Below are 19,297 nucleotides of genomic sequence, written 5' to 3'. Positions count from 1 at the left end.
CAGCGTCTTTGAACTGCTAGCGGACACTGCAATACTTACTATTCACGCCCTGTATTCCTGCATATATACACAGAATAGGCCAATTGCTGCATCCAGCATGGCCAAGAAAAACGATGCTATGAATGCGGCATACTTGACACAAAAATCTTCAATCCCCATGGTTGGGAATCTCAAACTCGCCGCTGTATCATTTTCATGCGCTCACTTCCTCCTCTGGAGAAAGCAAGGCAGCCCTTTTATTTCTGCTGCAATCGCACCAAATGCCAAGTCGAAGCCGTCCCCCTATTGCTCCTAATTAATGCCTGATTAAAGAGAGAAAATCAGGATTCTACCAGCGACTTGTTTTTCCAAGGAGTGCGGATTTAATCCCCTTTGGATCTTGCGGAATCATTTAAGGATTCGCCTTGTTCTGTTTATCAAATAAACCAAGTAATTAGAGACTTTAGATAAGTCGGCTAAATTGATGCCCGCCCTTTGTCTTCCCCAGCTAGCGCCGGCTGATAGAAACAGCCGTGTTGCTCTGGTAATGTGCAGCTTTATACTTGTCCAATAACAATGCCCTTTGTGTTTGGCAGCCTTGTAATTACGCCGGGGAGCCTCCTTGACCTTGGTAAGCACATCTATCTGACTTCTAAATCAGTGTATTCCATTTCTTAAACCACAAGGATCCATCGCATGGGAGTTTACTGACATCCCCATGAACGTAGCTCAGACTTAAGACTGCATTAGAGCGCAGTTGCGCGCCACGCAGCCTCATCTCCCTTTAGCGTCTTTCGCGGCTATGCTGGGTTTGGATTTGCGATTTTTGGTTTGTGTTTGTCTTATGTAAACAAGTAAAATGGCCCAGCGTCGCCAGGCCGATAGAAGATTGGATTTGGCTGCTTGGAGTTATTTGAAGCTGCAGTATCCAATTTGGCCACCAGAGAGCATAAGAGAGCCCACAAGAGCAGACCACACAAAAAGCAGATGTTTATCGATTTTGTTGTTATTTATCGGGGTACCTTGACATGAAACCTGACTAATGACACACGGGGAGGGCAAAGTACAACTCAGTAATTTTTTTACAAAAATAAGTTTAGCCGTTTCGGAGCTTATTAGTGATGGGATGATTGTAAATACATGTATTAGTCATTTACCCAAATGTTAGAATTAGAATTGTTTTATTTATATAGGGTTACTACAGTTGAGTAAAATGCTTTCCTTGCTTTAAAGAGTTTTATCAGTGGCTCAGGAGGTAAAGAGCTCATCTTGGGATCAAGAAATCTCAGGTTCGATTACCGACTCCTCCGTGTTACATGTCGAAGTGTCCTTGGGTAAGACACTGAACCCCTAATACCCCCAATAAGCAGGTTAGCGCCTTACATGGCTGCACGGCCGCTATTGGGAAATGTGAAGCACACTGTAAAGCGCTTTGGGAAGTCCTGACTTGAAAAGCGCTATATAAATGCAGATCATTTCATTTCATTGTAAACCACTCAACCATTTCCCTGAGAAGAGAAGCTGCTGCATTGTCATGTTCATTTTTCTCTGTTCAGTTTAATGTTTTTTTTGTTTTGTATTATGATGGTCTGTTTGATGTTTCATGTTTTACAATGTTCTGTTTGATGTTTCTTGTTTTACTATGGTATGTTTTATGTTGTTATGGTGTCCTCTGGCTATGTTAAACTCTCATCCCCTATCAACCATGTGACTCAACTGTTTGTAATACAATAGGGGAGCTGTTGCAGTTCTGGTAGATGAAAATCAGGCTTGGACTGTGAAATATCTCCTCATGAGAAAATCGGTGTCATTTGTCTCTCTTATTTTGTGTTATATTCCGAGATGTAAGGTATTAGACCTAACAATTAGTCAATTACAAACACACACCAACACAAAACAGGATTAATATGATATAGAGATAGATTATATATCTGAGTTACTGCTACATGCTGAAACATTACTTGCTTGAAGATTGATCACATTCTGTGTTTTGTCAACACCGCTATCACAACCTTGTGTCATGTTATGCCAATGGAAAAGACAATGTAAGGTGTCAGTTGATTTTTTTACTAGCTATGTATGCAACGAGTGTTCCATTCTCACTCAGTGATTGTGTGAATAAAGTCGTCTGCAATTTTTGTTTTTCAATAGTAGTTGACGTTTTTTTCAGTTGTTTTTTAGTGCTTGTGGGTTTCCTATTGTCTCGCCTGGTTTTATTTTGTGTTTTCTTTGCTCCCTGGTGTTAGCCAATCAGCTCTCACAGTCCCTTGTGTCTTGTGTATGCTAATTACTTGAGAGTTCACCCCCACTACTGTCTGAAAACAGTTGTAATAATCTGGAGGCGTTATGCTCTTTTTCGCATCAACTGAACTAAAACACTTTTTAGAGTATTCTTCTTCTTCACTTGGACTAGCTTTTTTTTTCCACAACAGAAAACTAGTATTGTCTTCTTTTACACGGGAAGACACTTTCTTCTAGTGTTTTTTTCACTGAAGACTAGCATAGTCTTTTTATTTTCTAAAAAAATAGTCTTGACTGTTTTACTGGAAACCAGTTTTGTCCTCTTTGTAGAAAACTCATTTTGCTTCCCTTTAACTACCTTCGATTCTCAAAACCTATGTCTTTTCCTATGCGTAATATGAGCATCATTTTCTCTCATGACCAAAATCGCATCTTTGTTTATTTCTAAAAAAACGAACAAATTAGTTTGTGAGCTGAAAAATAGCACCATCACTGAAAACTGGCATAGTACTCTTCTACAATTGGTTTATTTTCCCATACTCAAAACATTTAGCATTAGCGTTTTATGTTGCTTGATTCTTAAAACAATTTTCATCTTCTTCTCTTAAAAAAATAGAGTGAATGTCTTCTACACAGAAAACTAACTGAATGGTCTGAGAAAAACACAAGTTACATCTTTGACACAGAATTGCTCATTTTTCCAAACTTTAGCATTATCTTTTTCCAGAACAAAACTAACTTCATGTTAAATTCCAAAAGCTGGCACATTTTCTTTACACCGACAACTACGTTTTTTTTCCTACGATAAAAACAACTTATTACTTTTAGGTTACACACTTGCATCTTCTTTTACGATTAAAATAAGCATCATCTTCTCTGCCAAGAATAATGACATCTTTTTCGAAAACTTTTTTTTTTCTTAATCTAGACTGAAAACTAACTTCTTCTAGACAAACATAAAGCATTGTTTTCTTTGACACATAAACTAGCATCATTTTTTTTCTTGCAAATATATATGGGCATGACACTGAATCCCTAATGCCCCCAATAAGCAGGCAGGCGCCTTGCATGGCTGACTCACTATCGGTGTGTGAGTGTGTGTTTGAATGGGTAAGTGTAAAGCAAATTGTAAAGCTCTTTGGGAGGTCTTCATTGACTTGAAAAGCGCTATATAGATTTACCATTTACCATTCTTCTGCACCGAAAACAAGGAGATTTCTAATCAGACACAACAAAGTCTTATACGCCAAAAATCAGTTCCTTTGTCCATTCTTAAAACAAGCATATGTTGGAAATACTGTCCTGATCTTTGCTAAAACCTAGCATTGCCTTGTCCTACTGAAAAAAAAATGTTTATCTTTAGCTCTTCTTCTCCTCAACATATTTTTCAACAGGAAACATGGCTTCTTTTTGTTTTACGCCACAATTAGCCACATATTTTACTATTACAAACCCGCAATATTCTTTTTACACCTCGTAAACTCCATCGTCTAGCGTTGTCGACCTCTACACTCAAAAATAGCATATTTCTCTTCCGTGACAAAGACTAACATTGTCGTCTGTTTTTTTAAACTATCCTCTTTGTCTGCGCTGAAAACTAAAGTCTTCTTCTACACTGAAAACAAGCATTTTATATTATACGCCGAAAGCTTGTGTTGTATTGAGGTGTCGCTGAAAAAGTATAAACTTAAGAGCGAGGTATATCAACAGTATCTTATGCTGTTATTAGCTAATGCAGGATCTATAATACCTCATTTGATTGGGCCTTGTGTTCTTTATTTATTTCTGATTGTTAGCCTCTGTCTCCCCTTCTCCCAACCACATGGTTTGTGATTTTATTCTTCTTTCACGACGGGCCTAACGCCGAGCCTTCCTCTAATTAGATCGGGAATTATGGCGCGGATTAGGTGTCGACTGTTCTCTTGACCATGGGAGCTATTTCAAGTCACCATTTCAAAGTTATGTGCTTAATTCCGTTTCTAGCCCTCCCCTTCCCCTCCTTGCTTTGCATTCTAGCACAGCTGCAGGAAGAGTGACAAACACTGTTAATCTCTTGTTTGCTGGCAGCCCATTACAAAGGAGTAAAGAAGGATTTTATTCCGCAAACGCGGTAAACACTCCAAATTCAGCATTGTCCATTACCTCTCAAACATAGCTGATAACCAGCATCATTAATTAAACTGTGGCTGTAAGTAGGGTTACATAAATTAAAATTAATAACTGAATGTGAGCATCAATCGGAAGCTTGTTTAGGAATTGTTTCATCAGAAATTCCCGAATGTTAGCGGTGTAGATTAAGAGTCTTTGGTGCTTCCCCCCTCGCGAGGTCTTTGTCAGTCCCAGGGAGGGGTTTAGTCATGGAGTGCTCTTTTAAATTGTTTACCACATTTTTAGCAGGAAAATGATCAAGTAGGCATTTAATTGCTTTGACAAAATAAATTACATCCCATAGCTATTGTCTTGCTGCCAAGTCCGGTACTACTTCAGGACTTGAATGTAAAAACACGGTTGTCCGTCAGTTTCAAGCTGAAAACTGCTTCCTCTTTGTAAAGTAGGTGATTGCTTAGACTAGAACAAGAGTTGGCCCACCAAAATTTTGAAGGAGATATAGTGGACCCATAAAAAAAAACCTAAAAACATTTGGTTGGAGATGCAAAAAAATGAAAAGCTTTATATAAACCTTAAAAGGAAGGCTACACACACAAACACTGTAAATATATATGTATAATATGTATACCCATAGTGATTGGTAAACATTGGGAAAGCGTGTGTCATGCTTGTCCTCCTACGGAAACCATATAATTTTCCATTATCAAACATTTTTCAAAAAGCACCAAGGAGCGCCAAAGAGCCGCATGTGGCTCCAGAGACACTTATTACTGACCCCAAACTGGAACAACATACAATTAAACATAATTATAATGATAATATCAGTAATTTTAACCAACGCGTTATCCTAGTTGTCTGTTTTGTCACGACCAGACGGAATCAGGACCCAAATGTGTAGTGTTGACAACAAGTTAATTGATAGAAAGAGGAAGGGCAGAGCCCGCAATCTGGTGCTCGCTGGACGCGGGAAGCAAGCCGCTCACACAATCGGATCGTGATCCGAATACAGAAGTGGATCTTCTGGAGCAGGAGATGGCGGTGTCAAGGATGGAAAAACAGGTTGATAGCCAGGACAAGAGAGCAAAAACGTGGTCGGGATAAAAAAAAACGGGTCGTAAGCTGGGACAGGAGAGCAAACGCGGTCGGGCTCGAAAACAACTCGTAGCCGGAGACAACCGGCGAGATCAGGAACTGACGGGTTGAAAAAACGGGTGCAAAAAGCGGGGCCGGCGGGAGTCAGAGTCAAAGTGCTTGCCTTGAAGAAACAGGTTTGTTGACAGACTGACAACAGGCCAGTGAAAGGACTGGGCATAAAAAGGACAGGGAACCAATCAGGTAGCCCGCAAGCGGCTGGCGCCAAACGAGCAGGCACAGGTGAGCCATCATGACATGTTTTTATTTTGATTCTAAGTTATCAAGATATTTAAATAGTCTAAGTCATGAATGCACAATTTAGCTTGTAGTAAGTCAGCAGTCGATAAACATGATGGTGCTGTCTGCAAGATGTTTAACGTCACCTAAACACACAATACATGAATTAAATACACTGTGAATCAAAATGTAAAACAGACTTTGTTAAACAAAAATATAGTGCTCATGCTAAAAATGAATTATTCAAATGCTTTTACATTTTACTTCATACCTATGGCCTGGAAAGGGATGGGCGCCTCCAGGCTGTTCCTGTCCAAGACACACCAAAGGAGGCAAGAACATTGCATAATAATGTTACATACAACAGTGGTACCATTTATTATGCATTTAATTCTTTTTGGAGTTGCTTTGTAACCTGAAACCCCCTTTGAATGTAAATGTTCTAAATTGTTCCTAGCCCCGCCAAAGAATGACACTTTTTGGGGGAATACATCATAAAATATGTGTTAAAATTGGATTACCCCACAATAAACATAAAACGAGAGGCACATAATGTGAAAAAATTAAAAGTATAAAGGAAATTAAAAAAATATTCATTAAGCTTTTACTGGCCTCTTTGTTGACTGATCCTCATTAGTGTTTTTTTTACCTTGTGTTCTTGAAAAACTGATCCAATGACGTCTGCTTTTGCTGACATTTGACAATTTGTCGGGAATGTGCGAGGCATATCTCATCATAATGAGCGATAGCCCGACCTGTCAACACTTTTTCCCATTGATTTCTTTCCACAAATCCCTAGACTACATGGAATCTTGCCAAAATGTATTCGATTGGGGCTTATGAAATGATGGCTGCATTCTCCTCCTTTTCGTCTCGAAACTCCTGCAAGGCGGTGTGTGTTTTCATATCTTTTTATTATCTCTTGCTTTGTTTCAATGGCCAGAAAAAGTATCTTCCTCCTTTTTTCTCCTAGGCTACTTTTCTGCATGTCTTTTGTGGGGTCAATGGTCAATGATAGCTCTTCTTAGCAGTACCATACAGTAGACTGCTTACAGAGTAGGAAAGGGACACGAAGAGCATGCTTGGATTTCTGCATATGCATCAACCGGGTAGAACTCCGGTAGTGTTGAATGGCAGTGTGTAATGAACTGTATTTTTAAATTGTATCCTGAAACACCTTTGCAACTAAAGGCAATATTTTCCCTTTTAGGTACATTGTAACCTGAAACTTGTGCATGTAGAGACATTTGTAAGTAGAGGTACCACTGTAATTGTATTAATAAAATGCATACTATAAAATGAAGATTCAGCAAATTTGAAAAAGAAAATCAAATCCAGCTAGCAGCCTTTCTGTGCAGAGTTTACTTGTTCTCCCCACGCCTGCGTGGGTTTGATCTGGACACTCCGGGTTCCTCCCACATTCCGAAAATCATACATTTCAGGTTAATTGGTCGGTTAAAATTGTCCCTAGGTGTGAATGAGCGAGTGAGTTGTCTGTCCCTGTGTGCCCTGCAACTGGCTGGCAACCATTCCAAGGTGTCCCCTCCCATCCATTCATTATCTGCACCGCTTATCCTCGGTAGGGTCGCGGGGGTGCTGGAGCCCATCTAAGCCATCTCCGGGCAGTGAGCAGGGAATTGGTTGCCAGCCAGTCGCAGGGCATACAGGGACAGACAATTTTGCTCATTCACACCTAGGAACAATTTGTACCGGCCAATTAACCTGACATGCATGTTTTTGGAATGTGGGAGGAAACCAGAGTGACCGGAGGAAACCCACGCAAGCACGGAAGAACATGCAAACTCCGCACAGGAAGGTTGGTAGCTGGATTTGAACCTATGACCTCAGAACTGTGCCGCACACGCGCTAACCACCGCGCCGCCGTGCTGCCTGGTGTCTCCTCCCCACTGCCCTAAATAGCTGGGATGGGCTCCAGCTCCCCCGCAACCCTAGTGAGGATAGGCGGTGCAGATGGATTTATATCTACATATAAATACCATGATGACAGGTGAAGCACAGCCTCACCTGCCTCTCCTGACTGCATGTCACTGCATTCCTGTTACTGTACTTTGTTTACAGAAATTGTTCTTTTAAAGTGCTTTGAAATGAAAGCGAAAATAAGCTTGAGTTCTTCTTGGTAGCCATGAAGTCATTTCTAATGATGCCATTAAACGGACGTAACTGGGTGTGCAATTGCTAATAGCCATCTGGTGCAAATATCTGAGCGACATGAAGACTTGCATGTTGTTTCTATTGTTTACGTGACAAGGAAACTCAACGAGGTCTCTGAGGACTGATGGCCCTGTCACCTGTTAAGGAGAATCAAGTCAAGACAAGCCCATTGCTAAGACGGGTGGGAGGGAAGACTGGCTGCAGAAACTACTGTTAATTCTTTTCCACAATACAAAAAATGCAAAGCCATGGTTTGAAAAAAACAACACTTGAATTAAGAATTATTTTGAATGTTGGTGAATTACAATCATTAATTCCAAAGTCCTGGTAGTCTGTGATTCCCAACAACACAGATGAAGACTGATGAGTGAAATCAGACAGGAATCTAATAAATTCCCCAAAGGTGACACGGTCTCCCTAGTGTTCCAAATTGATTGGTGGGTTGGGCGAACATCTGCCAAAAGCCACAGTTGAAATCCATATGGCCGCCACATAATTGGCAGGCGCAAGCCCGGGCTTGATACGGAACTTGTGTGGGTGGCCGAGAAGTGGCTGGAGATTTCGGGTTGCGGGCTCTCTCGAAAGCGAATCTGATAGACCTTTTAGCGCTTCTGGGAAATCGTTATTAACATCGGTGACCTCAGCTCAATTTGAGGGAAATATAAGCGTCGTTACACTGTGACTAATCAGTGTTTTTCACCAAAAAGTAATTTAATTCATGTCGAGTGACATAAAACCAATCGTCTATGGTGGCTTTGCTTTCGTCAAAAATAATCAGCGTGTCCCCCTCCCAGGTTGTTCTCACTGAGGAGAAGCTTGATTGACTTGGACAGCAAATCTCTTGTGGGCAATCCCGAGGGCCTGGAAGCCATGCAAGTCATGGCCCAATCCGCAAAGGTGCAGGCTTACCTCTACTGAGTGCTGGAAAACAAACAAGTACAAATACTTCATTATATAGTAGTACACCTCTAAACCAATGATTTCAGTACACAGTACAAAGTATTAGGTGCAACAAAAATGTTGCTCGGAATACAAAGGACCATCTAACCCTGGGGCGGCAGTAGCTCAGGAGGTAAGGCGGTCGGCTTGGGATCAAGAGGTTCGATTCCCGGCTCTTCCGTGTTATATGTTGAAGTGTGCTTGGGCAAGACACTAAATCCCTAATGCCCCCGATAAGCAGTTAGTTGCCTTGCATGGTTGACGCCGCTATCGGTGTGTTTGTGAATGTGTAAGTGTGAAGCACATCTTAAAGTGCTTTGGGAGGTGTACAGTGACTCGAAAAGCGCTATATAAATGCTAACTAATTTTTAACTGGCCGCCATCAACTATGCTCAATAACTCAGAACACAGAGAACTGAAGATTAACGAATCAATGGTTTGAAAATGGAGGAAACTGAAAAACAAGCTCCGACAAAAGTCACAGAGGCTTCCACTAGAGGCCACTCATGACCTCTTACCGCCAGCATTAAAAAAAAAAAAAACTGTGCCGTAAAAATGTAAAAATGTGCGCTTGTTTTTATAGTTACAGTAACTTCTATTTTAACTGTACAGTAAGTGCTTACGTACCATCAAGAGCCGCTCAATCTCATACCTGTCAACCTCCACCAATTACTCCGCTAATTAATGATTGCAAATCCTTCCTCTTTAGAGATAATAAAGCTTAAAAATACTATTTGGCAACTATTTACTCACAGCAAGACAGACTATGTAATATGAGCAATCTATGATGACATTGTCGTCTACTACCAGTGACCGAGGCAATCTGGATTTGTGCTGAAATGGGCAAGAGGAGATTGTTTTTTTGTTTTTTTTTAAATCCCATATAAAAATCGTTATACTCGGTACACAATTTGGAATGACAAAAGAAAAACATAAAATACAGGAACAATGTATTCATTGAGAGGGATTTGAGCTCCGTGACTCTGCCTAGTACCCCCCTTCCCTTCAGAATTCCATTCCACATCGTAAGGTGAAAATATTGTTAGCTCGGGATGCTATAACACAGAGATCTACTTTTCATGATACATTGTCAGTTGTTTCTGTTTTCTCAATTAGAAAAAAATAAAATACCTCAACAAAGCTGGGTCTGGCTTCCAGAAAGTTTCCCATCTCTTTGAGAACATCGATAATCTTCTGTCCCCCCAAAAATCCACAAAAGGAGATGGAGGCAAAACTTCTCGAGGAAAGAACTATCTCCAGAAATTTAAACACAGTTGCTCGACATCAAGATGCCCCAAATGGCGCCAAAACATTTTTATTATACTAGATTTTTTTTATAATCTACAAATATGTGAAAGTAAAACTCTCAAAAATATGGAAAACTAAATAGATCAGTGGTACTAAACCGGTCTGACTTATGGACCCACCATTCCAACCTAATTTCAAGCAGTTACCCAAATCAAGCTGTCGTGATTACCGATGTGAATCACCTGTGCCCGCTCATTTGGCGCCAACCGCTGCGGGTTTTGATTGGCTTCCTGTCACTATTTAAACTCAGTCCTGACACTCCCCTGTTGTTAGGCTGTCTGTAAACCTTTGTTGATAGAAGGCAAGCCTTTTTTGAACCTGACTCCCGTTTTTGCTCCCGTTTGTCTCCGGCTACGACCCGTTTTGATCCCTACCACGTCTGCTCTCCCGTACCGACTTACGACTCGTTTTTGACCCCGACCACCTTTTTGCTCTCCTGTCCTGGCTATCGACCAGTTTTTCCGTCCCTGACACCGCCATCTCCTGCTACGGAAGATCCACTTCCGTATTCGGATCACAATCCAATAGCGAGAGTGACTTGCCTCCCGCGTCCAGCGAGCATCGGTCACAAAACAAATGAGACGTCCAAACAAAACAAAACTTGCATCCAACCAACATCCAAAACAGAAAGAAAGACCAAATCGTAAATGGATATGCAATGACCTGACCCCAGTGTACTGTCTAGTGATGTGCACGTTGGCTCCAATCTGTAAAGTGTGTACCGAGTATTTCAAATGAGAGGTTCATGATCCGCGAGTCAAGGTGTGTGTTGATGACGTAAGTGAGACATGCACAGCATGCACTTATATTTACTTATTACTCGTTTACTTATTTATCTTAACTCCAAATCACTTCATTAAAATTTGTTCAGTTTCAATTTCACTTTCCTTAACTGCACGTTGTCAAAACGCAAACTTCAGCGTTCATTTTGTCACTGCAATTGCAGCGCACACTTCATTTGAGGGATTCGGCCCCAAGTTAACATCAAGCTGTGTTGTTCAGTTGAAACGCACAGTTTGGCACTAAAGTATGCATGGCCGAAGTAAAGGTTTGTGTTTACCTTGGCTCGGTTGTTAAATCAAGATAGTCCGTCGACTCGGGTCGGGTCGGGCTGAGTTTTTTCAGGCACGATCTTACCTCTACTAAGGACTGAAGTCCCTGCGAATGTTTGAATAATGGGCGTCAACGCAAACTTTTGAATTGTAGCCATAAAGATGCGCTCGTATGAAGCAAATTTTAAACTGGCCGCCATCAACTATGCTCAAAAACATGGAAATCGAGCTGCCGCAAGAGAACTGAAGAAAAATAAATCAATGGTTTGAAAATGGAGGAAACTGAAAAACAAGCTCAGACAAAAAAAGAAAATGCGCCTGAGCTTCCGCAGATGTAAGGCGGGAAGACTCGATTTCAAATCACTGAATCATCGAGCAAGACCAAGTAGCAGAAGCGAACGTGACTCGTGAACGTGAACCATTTGATGAAGATTTGGTGCAGCAATGGAACATAAAACTTCAACAGGCAAAGGAAGAAACATCTTTTTCAAAAGCCCTTTGTTAAAACTGGTCGCGGCTGTATTTTGAAGGTCATGTAAGAAGGTAAGGGCTGAAGACCATTGCTGGGAAAGTACTGATATGAAAGGATGCAGCAAGTAAATACATTGGAACCTCGGTTTCCGAGGTTCCACTGTATTTACTTGAAGTAATGCTGTGATGATTAAATAATCAACTTTATATAGCTAGAAAACTCATGTTATGGTGACAAAATACTCAGTGACCTATTTTGATAATCTAACAAAACTTAAATAAGCCACAATCAAACTTGTTTTTGCTCCCACTGATTTTTTATTAATACGAACACTTGCATGCTTGTCAGTGTGGTTGTGAGGCAGTCATGTGGCACTCGCGCCCGATGAGCCGGTGCGCCGTATGCGTTGATAAATATAGAAATAAACCCAGCAACGGAAAGTGGGCATTTTAAAATGGTGTGCCTTATAAGCGTGAAAATACCTTAGATAAGTTCGTCAAACTGTTTTTGCTGCCCACAATTTACTTTGCAAGAACAGCCGGTAATTTCTTTTTAATTAACCCCCCGCCCCCCAGCATAGCAAATGAGCTCTCAGTCAACAAATTGCCACAAACTCCCAATCCCCAACCAACTTCAAGCCTTGGGAATTTCCATTAGAGGCGTTTGAGTCGGAATCAGCGTACAAATAAATGCAGAGCTCATGGGAAATCACAGCAACATGCAGATACATGTTAAAACGCAAGAGAGGCTTCTCCTCTGTGGCGGCCTTCCCCAAATCCAGATGTTGCGGACTGGGGAGGGGGCTTGCAGAAATGGGGACTCAGGCTTCCATGCCGATAATGAAGCAATTAGACAGACTATTATGAACACCTGTGACACTGATTGCCGTTACGTGGTGCAACCTTTAAAGACGTCCCTGATTGTTGCTTAGTTAACCTCTAACAAGGCTTTGGTGAGCACACACATTCACATTAAAGGGACACTGTGCAATATTTAGCGGTACAGTGGTACAAAAAAACCTTCATTCAGTAAAGAAACAACAACATTGATTTGCCACCATTGTTGTCTGGCATCTTGCTGATATGCTGTACTCATTGGACACTGCTTTTTCTCCGCAATAGACAAAACAGTGCCATCTCGTGGTCAAATATTACAAAATATACCTTTACGACAGGGATCGCCAACCTTTTTCAAGCCGAGAGCTACTTTGTGTTACTAATTAGTGCAAAAGGCACGCGGTTTGATACACATTTGTACAATAAGAGCTAGATAGCTTGCTAAATAGATAAAAGGTAGCATGATAGTTAGGTAGAAAGGTAAATAGGTATAAAACTAAGAGAGAACTAGATAGCAAGCTAAAATAGTATTAAGATGTCTAAATAGTTGGATGGAAAACTAAAACCAAAACTACATAGCTTGCTAGAAAGGAGCCCACATTTTACCTTGATAACTAGAAAAAAAGTTAAAATGTTTACTATATAGCGTGCATTAAAAATGTAAAAAGCCAGCTAGATAGCTTGCTCAATGGCTAAAAAGGTAGCTTAATATTTAGCTAAAAAGGTAAACAGGTAACAAAAACTCATAGGGCGTAAGATAGACAGCTAAAAGAGTAAAAGCAGTCTAAAAAGCCAGACAGAAAGCTTAAAACCCAGCTAGATAGATAACTAAAAAGGAGCCCAAAATTTAGCTTCATAACTAGCAAAAAATGTCAAATGTTAGCTATATAGCTTGCAAAAAGCTAGCTAGATGGCCCGCTAAATAGATAGAAGGGGAGGAAGATAGCTAGATACAAAACTAAAAAGGTAGCCAGATACTTAGCTAAAAAAAACTGCACATGTATTTGCTCATTTGCTATCTAAAACTCATACATTTGAATTTAGTTGGTTGTATTTCCAATAAATCAAAAACAAAACAAAAAAATAAATTTGTTTAATACACAAATTGATTCTCATTCAAGACAAAGATAAAAAAGGAAAAAGAGAGAAAAGATAAAAAAGGCAAGGAAAAACAAATAAAAAGGAAAAAATAAACAATTGAAGAAAAAAACAAAAGGAAAACACCACAATAAAGGGATAAAAACAAATAATTTAAAAAAAAAACTAGGGAAAAAAAGCACCAAAAAAAAAGGAAACAGTTCTGGAAAACCAAACAAACCAAACATGTGAAAAATGTAAAATAAGAGAATAAATAAGAATAAAAGCAAGAAAATAGCAGTAAAAACAAAAAAAAAACAAAGACAAGATTTTTGAAAAAACGAAAATAATACAAAAAAGAAAAAAAACATAAGAAAATGAATAGGAGAAACTGAAGAGAAAAGCAGAAAAAAAGGATAAGAAAGAAGAAAAAGCGACAGTATTTAGGGGGTCCCTTTTACCAATCATTACCAACAATAATGTTATAATGTGCACAAAAAGAATTATTTTAAAATATATAAAAAATTATTCATTTTTGTCACTCAAAGTGATCTTTTTACTCATATAAACATTTTAACTTTTTTTCTATACAAAGACAATTTCAAGTCACACAACTTGGAATCTCTGAAGAAGACAAGACACAGCAAAATATCAATTAAAGATATTTACCTTTCAGCGCAACAGGTAATATACAAGAATAAACTTTTTAAGTTGAATAAAAAATGCTTATCATGAAACAGAAATTAAAATATTTACAGATATACCAAAAAACCCTAATAATTAATTAAAATGTAAGAGTTTATATACAGAATAAATTCAAAGTTCACGGCGCAGAATCGAATATAGAGAATATAAGTGCCTCGAAGGGAGCCGGCTCTTAAAAGGGGGAGAGTTGTTTTACGTCAAAGAGCCGGCTCATAACGGCGTAACGTTCTCGAACGACCTATCCCTATCCCACACAGTTCATTGCGTCATCTATTATTGAAAGCCGCGCTTCGTGCAAACACAACTCCAGTAAATGAGGTCTCCATTTTTCACTTTCATTAAGGATAATGCACTTTTAATTGGTGCTTGATTTGCAACCTATTAGAAGTCATTTATAAGTCCTTTTCAGGGAATTTAGCGATGACGACGTGTGGGATTAATAAAGTAAAAGGCACCGGTCGGAAATGTGGGTCCCTGCTGAATTCTATGCGATTTTTCCCTCCCCTCTACTCGTGCAGCTTGTTTATTTGCACAAGTGTTTTGTGGCCTATTAGGACAATCTAGTGAAGAGGGAGGATTGCATCACCCATTCAATGAGCGATTGAAATGGTGCTTATATGCCCTGATTAACAGGGAAGCTCTGTAAATAGGTTGCAACAGCTGGGGATTACAAACCGTATCATTAAAAGGAGAGTTTTTTGTGTTTATTAGGATATAGGAGTAGTGGCTGTTAATGTATCGCCCCTCAATGAGATTTTGTTTATGCTTATTTTTAGAATTATTAATCGCTCCGTATTATAAAATGCATCAGCCAAAAAATGCATAACCAAGAAGGAAAATAGCACATAGAGTGTAAATTGCACTTTTTGGGAAAAATGTTTTCGATAAAATCCATCACCATGTATGTTGTCTTGAAAGGTGTTGGGAATTAAATATCAAAATGTACCGTTTACCAAATTGTTCGAATTAGTTATCTGACTCCATTAACCAAACGCAACTTACATTCACCCAACAATTTATGCGCGCTCGTTTCTTGAGGGAAAAGATGATCAGGAAGCCGACATTTTCACAAGGGGGTAGATTTTATTTCATTAACAATTTAACTAAGTGCACTCCATCGAAAACGGCCGAACTAGTGAGGTTGGAGTCTGTGTGAATCCTTTTTCTCAAGTCCTTTAGCTTTCTCCTATTGGCCATCTTCTCCCCGCATAATGGCAAGCTGACTCCTCCCATGGGCGCGCCAAGGAAGCTTCACTATATTGTAGAAGAGTCCCGATGTCTGGGGTAGTCAAAACAACACCGTTTCTACGTCATCAGGGCCTTTCTGCGTCTGGATGTGCTGATTATAATAATAATAGTAATAATTTCCTTGTATTGTCATTCTGTGTAACAATGTACACAGAACGAAATGTCGATTGCACCTGACCCGTTGTAGCGAGCCGATGCAGCCGCAGCCAACAGAGGGCGCCGCCGACCACTTTTTAAGTCTTAGGAATGCTTATCAGCTGTACGTCCCGTTCCCGCCGTTCCTTTAAACAATATTTTCCACCAGGGTGCCCTGACCTCGCACAACAGCCCAGTCAGTTAATATCTTTTGCATTAAATGTAATTTGTATTCAATCGTATGAAATCCTTTAATGGCAATTCAAAATAAAAATTTAAAACATGTTTTTTGTTTTAAATAAAAATGTTTACGGGCAGCACGGCGGCACAATGGTTATCGCGTGTGCGGCACAGTTGTGAGGTCATGAGATCGAACATCCTGTGTGGAGTTTGCATGTTCTACCAGTGCTTGCGTGGGTTTCCTCCGGGCAATACACACTGTTCCTTTAACTAAGCTCAATGGTGAAAATTGGCGGAAGATCCCCAATTCACAATACATTTACACAGAGGTGCTTACACTTTTACAACGTACAACCGACTGAAAAATGAGCAGGTCAAAATTATCCACCCATCACGGAAACGACAAAACATCGAGCTATTTCTGAATGCTTTAGGGTTTCTATTTAGATGATTTAATTAAACTAAAAACTAACTCAAATGAATAATGACCAGAAATCCCCAAGGTATCACTGCAAACATCACAATCAACCATCACGAGCATGGACATGTCACATAGTTTAGATAACTAAAGATTGTCATATTCAATGAGGGTGAGAACCAGAAATCGTGTGCAGGATAGCTCAAATTTTGATATTTAATGGCTGACATATTCGAACAGGGATGAGGACCAAAAATCATGGCCAGGAAAGCTCATACCACAGCCGCACTTGCCAGGTTTAACCCATCTGGAGGGACAAGAACACTGCAGTAAAATCAAAAATCACACTCACGCAAGTGCTTGTTTCTTCTGTCTTCTACTATGCATGCGAGACATGGACTCTCACAGCAAAACTGGAAGAGAAAATCCAGGCCTTAGCGATGCTACACAATGAAATGAAATGAAATGATCTGCATTTATATAGCGCTTTTCAAGTCAATGACTTCCCAAAGCGCTTTACATTGTGCTTCACATTTCCCAATAGCGGCCATGATCTGTGCAGCCATGTAAGGCGCTAACCTGCTTATTGGGGGTATTGGGGATTCAGTGTCTTACCCAAGGACACTTCGGCATGTAACACGGACAAGCCGGGATTCGAACTGGGATCCCTTAATCCTAAAACGATCGCTCTACCTCCTGAGCTACTGCCGCCCCAAGTATTCTGGGCATCAGCTACTTAGCCCAAATGACAAACGAAACAGCACGCAATTCCACTAGAGGGCACATTGGACCCTACGAAGAACTGTTGTGAACTGTGCGCAGAGGGAAAATTCAGTGGTATGTTCACGTCACAAGATGATCAGGACTGGCCAAGATTATTCTCCAGGGCTCAGTCCAAGGAGGCAAAAGGAGAAGAAGGTCAAAAAAGACCTGGGCTGACAACGCGTAGAAATGGACTAGTGCCAACTTTTCCACGACCCACAAACAGACCAGGAACCACTAACTGTGAAAAAAGCTGTCCAGACCTAATTAGTAAAGAGCTTCAAGTTAGCCAATGATGTTGCAAAGATATAGCAACCAGCACAGTCATTTTAAGACGCATTTGCCTGTTAAATGGCAGTGTGTCCCCACAAATGCAAAGCTCTGGATGCAATTTCCCGTGATCTAATAGTACCACTTGTGGAATCCACCTGTAGATTACGATCTACTTAACGCGCACCCCTGCTTTAGCAGATGCTGCTCCTTTCTGTAGCGAGTCCAATTGTTCAAACACTTTGATGAGGTTTCAGCTGTAGGCAAGGAAATCGTCCTCCAACGAGTTTGTGAGACAGGTGGAACTCCTGCTTCTGACTCCCAGGTTGCAGCAAAGAGCTCTCCATGTTGCCTGTTGGTAAATTGCCGACAGAAGGTTCACACAAAACGTTCCCATCTGTAAATGTGAGCGCCAAAGACCCACTTCAGAAACCCGACATCAATTTTGCCACGTTTATTACTTGAGAGAGCCGCACAATGGGATTGTGCGAAGATGGCTTTTCAATTGGATAATGGTCGTGCGAGAGGAGGCGATCCAGAGGACATGGCTTTCACACATTTTTCGGCGTCTGTAACCAGAAACCGCCGTCTCGACACCTCGGCCCGCAGTCGTCCCCCCTCCGTTCGATTCCTGCCGCCATTTCACACACTACTGTAGCTTCTCTTAATGACGTATTCAAACATAATCAAACTGAAGCCAATGTGGTTTCTGTTTTCTTTTAATTTCACAGTAATTTGCTTCAAATGTGGGAACCCTAAGAGTGAGGTTATCTTTTCCGTTTATCTGTCTTTCGGTCTCCTTCTGTCTTTACGGAATTCACCCGGTTGCTTTTGGAGGACCGATCCTGCCATATGTTGAAATAAATGTATACATGAAAAAATACTCACAAAGATTAGCCAATAAATGAACACATTTATTTTGTCGTGTATTTTGTTGTCCATAGTGTTATGTATTTTGTCGTGTATTTTGTCGAGTAATTTGTAATGTATTTTTTGCGTTTGTCGTGTATTTTAAGATTTATTCTGTCATGGGCTTTGTCGTGTATTTTGATGTGTATTTCATTATATGTTTTGTCATTTATTTTGTCGAGAATTTTGTCATGTATTTTGTTGTGGATTTTTGTCATGTATTGAGCCTTAGATTTTTTCATTTATTTTATCATGTAGTTTGTAGTGTATTTTGTTTTTTAAGGTGTCTTTTATTTTGTCATGTATTTTGTCACGTGTTTCTCATATTTTTTTGTCATTTATTTTGACATGTATTTTGTAGTGTATTTTTGTCGGGGTTTTTTTAATTTAATTTGTTGTTTATTTTTTCATGTATTTAGCCCTGTATTTTATCATTTGTTTCGTCATGTATTCTGTCGTGTATTTTGTTGTGTATTTTGCTGTGTATTTTGTCATCTACGTTCTCATTAATGTTGTCTTTTATTTTTATTAATTATTTGGTTTTGTGTTTTGTTGTGTAGTTTGTCTTGTATTTAGCCTTGTATTTTTTCATTTGTTTTATCATGTAGTTTGTAGTGTATTGTGTTTTTTACATTGTATTTTATTTTGTCATGTTTTCTCGAATGTTTTGTCATTTTTTTGTCACATTTTTGTTATGTATTTAGTTTTTTTATGTAGTCTTTTATTTTGTTATGTATTTTGTCATGTGTTTTCTCATATACATTTGTATTTATTTTGTCATGTATTTTGTTGTGTATTTTGTCACAAAAACTGTTTTTCATGGGGGGATAAAACTGCCCGAGCTTTTCACCTATTAGTTGATGGATCAGAGAGCCGATCGTTCATCATTGATCAACCAATAGTTGAAAAGACCATGCAACTCAGCCGGCTCCTCGTTTAAAAAAATATTTTATTCTGACAAAATACACAACAATACATACGAGAAAATACATGATAAAATAAAAGACTACATCAAAACAAAATACACAACAAAATACATGACAAAATATGGACAAAATATATGGAAAAATACATGACAAATACACTACAAAGTTCATGACAAAATAAAAGAGAA

The sequence above is a fragment of the Urocampus carinirostris genome, chromosome 13, assembly GCF_059441175.1.
Source record: "Urocampus carinirostris isolate Australia breed hairy pipefish chromosome 13, RoL_Ucar_1.0, whole genome shotgun sequence".
Classification (NCBI taxonomy): Eukaryota; Metazoa; Chordata; class Actinopteri; order Syngnathiformes; family Syngnathidae; genus Urocampus; species Urocampus carinirostris.
The sequence above is the reverse complement of the archived record's forward strand: the minus strand, read 5'-3'. Positions refer to the sequence as shown.